The 2,500-nt window shown below is 57.3% G+C and overlaps 1 non-coding gene across 1 annotated transcript in view; it reads left to right on the top strand.

The window, feature by feature from the left end:
• Positions 1 to 2,110: 2,110 nt before the first annotated feature.
• The window catches only part of LOC124772468, a 1,909-nt gene continuing 1,519 nt past the window's right edge, over positions 2,111 to 2,500 (top strand). The window contains exon 1 of the ribosomal RNA XR_007014052.1: positions 2,111 to 2,500. This exon is cut by the window's right edge and continues 1,519 nt beyond it. This is a non-coding gene — a ribosomal RNA (small subunit ribosomal RNA).

Here is a 2,500-nt window from a genome sequence, read left to right as displayed (position 1 = left end):
ATGTTGTGCCTCAACCTAACCCATGTTGTGCCTCAACCTAACCCATGTTGTGCCTCAACCTAACCCATGTTGTGCCTTAACCTAACCCATGTTGTGCCTCAACCTAACCCATGTTGTGCCTTAACCTAACCCATGTTGTGCCTTAACCTAACCCATGTTGTGCCTTAACCTAACCCATGTTGTGCCTTAACCTAACCCATGTTGTGCCTTAACCTAACCCATGTTGTGCCTTAACCTAACCCATGTTGTGCCTTAACCTAACCCATGTTGTGCCTTAACCTAACCCATGTTGTCGCCTTAACGTAACCCACGTTGTCGCCTAAACCTGCTCTGTAATTGTTATACGACTCGTTCAATTACTGTAGTGTTGCCCACCCGCAACCCTCGCAATATAGTTCGCTACTCGCACTGCCCGCACCCCTGTGTATCGCTTCATGTTAAACACCTTGCAAGTCTTGCTCACTTTCCACATGCTCCTGCTGTACACTGTAATGTGGATGGCAGCAGGACGTACATGCCGCCCCTCCCCACGTCCCCACCTTGCCCCCTGCCTTCGCAAGCTGGTTGGTGAGAAGTTTGCATGTTCAATGCCCTTCGCATGCGACGTACTCAGGCTACGTTGTGGTGCGGCCTGTGTCAACTGTCCGCTGATGTCGTACGCGTGAACCACAATCTGTACTGCACATTCGTCCTTATGTACTGAATGATACATCGTGGCACATGTGTGACCGCACAACGACTGCGCCCAAAAACGGCGGACCATACAGTGCAAATATTGTGCACGCAGCTACGTGTCGTCTCCCTATGAGAGCTGGATTGCAGTGTGGTACGCCATAGAGACGTGTGGGAGGAACGGACGCCGTGGATGGCGATCAGCATGAGCTGTCTGTTGATGTATTCGGACCTAGTCGTCTCTCCTCACACACCGTGATGGCATGGTGCACCGCGTTCCATATCTGCGACATGCTACAGAGGCCGGTTGACAGTCGTTCGAGCAATGGACATCGCATACGTACGGGGGCCACCTTCCACGTATTGTCTAGGCGTGCACATTTTGTTGCGTGTATGTGGGCAGACGTAGTGTGGCGTGACACCTGACACAGGCATGCAATAATCGTTGAAGTTGCAAATGGCGATGGACGCCTGCGTTTTCTGGTGAAGTTACGCAAATGAACAAATGGTAACCTGTTGTGGTGCGGTTGTTCTCGCTAGGGGTGAATCGGTGATGGCGACGATAGGTTGAGGTACTAACCGGTTGTTCCAGCGATACCCACCATGCCGACGAAACTGAACGGCATCTGGGTGTGAAGCGATACGCGGCGGTGGCTGGGTGGGACCGTCCCCGGCCGGTGAGGGGGCGCCTCCCGGCGTGCTGGCCGCGCGGTGCGTGGGCGCACGCGCTACAGCCGGCTGGTGGGGGCGGCCAGTGGCAGGCGCGCCGGCCGACGGACGCGGCAGGCGTCGCAGCTGCGCGCCGGCGCACCCTGCGCGCGGCGCCGTGCGGCCAAAGTAGGTCCTCGCGGGCCCGGTGCGAAGCGCGGTGGACATCTTCAGTGTGCTGGTCCGATTGAGGACTGTGTGCGTTGAGGATGCGCCGCCGCCCGGCGCTCGGCGCCGCGACGCCGTCTGCTGCTCGGTCGCCCCAGCGGTTCTCGCTGGTGGTTTGTATCGCAGCTGTGCGGATGTGTTGGCGCGTGCGCTGTGCTGGGAGAGTTCGCTTCGGCACCCAAGTGGGGCTTTTGTCCTTCTGTGGCGCTGGCGTTGGAGCTGCCGGTCACCGTAGGTGGCGCGTGTTGTCTCCCGCCGGCAATGCCACGACAGCACGCTCCCGGGCCTCTGTCGGCAGCGGCAAGCTCAGTTGGGAGCACGGGTGGTCGCACCGAAAGCGTCTACTCGCCTAACTCCGGGCGATTGCGCCTCTCTCGAACCCGACCAAGTACTTGGGACGGCGCTGCGCGCCGCCGGGACCTGAGAGGGTTTCGAGGTGTATTGTGCAGGGGAGCTCAGCCTCCTCCTGTTTGCAGAATGATTGAGCGGACGCTTGCGTGTTCGCGCGGGCCCCCGGGACACACTCCCGGGCGGCCGGCTGCTCAGCTCTAGTTGACGCAGCTCCCTGGTTGATCCTGCCAGTAGTCATATGCTTGTCTCAAAGATTAAGCCATGCATGTCTCAGTACAAGCCGCATTAAGGTGAAACCGCGAATGGCTCATTAAATCAGTTATGGTTCCTTAGATCGTACCCACGTTACTTGGATAACTGTGGTAATTCTAGAGCTAATACATGCAAACAGAGTCCCGACCAGAGATGGAAGGGACGCTTTTATTAGATCAAAACCAATCGGTCGGCTCGTCCGGTCCGTTTGCCTTGGTGACTCTGAATAACTTTGGGCTGATCGCACGGTCCTCGTACCGGCGACGCATCTTTCAAATGTCTGCCTTATCAACTGTCGATGGTAGGTTCTGCGCCTACCATGGTTGTAACGGGTAACGGGGAATCAGGG

Source organism: Schistocerca piceifrons, unplaced genomic scaffold (genome assembly GCF_021461385.2).
Source record: "Schistocerca piceifrons isolate TAMUIC-IGC-003096 unplaced genomic scaffold, iqSchPice1.1 HiC_scaffold_940, whole genome shotgun sequence".
NCBI lineage: Eukaryota > Metazoa > Arthropoda > Insecta > Orthoptera > Acrididae > Schistocerca > Schistocerca piceifrons.
Note: the sequence above shows the minus strand (reverse complement) of the source record. Positions and strands in the feature narration are given on the sequence as shown.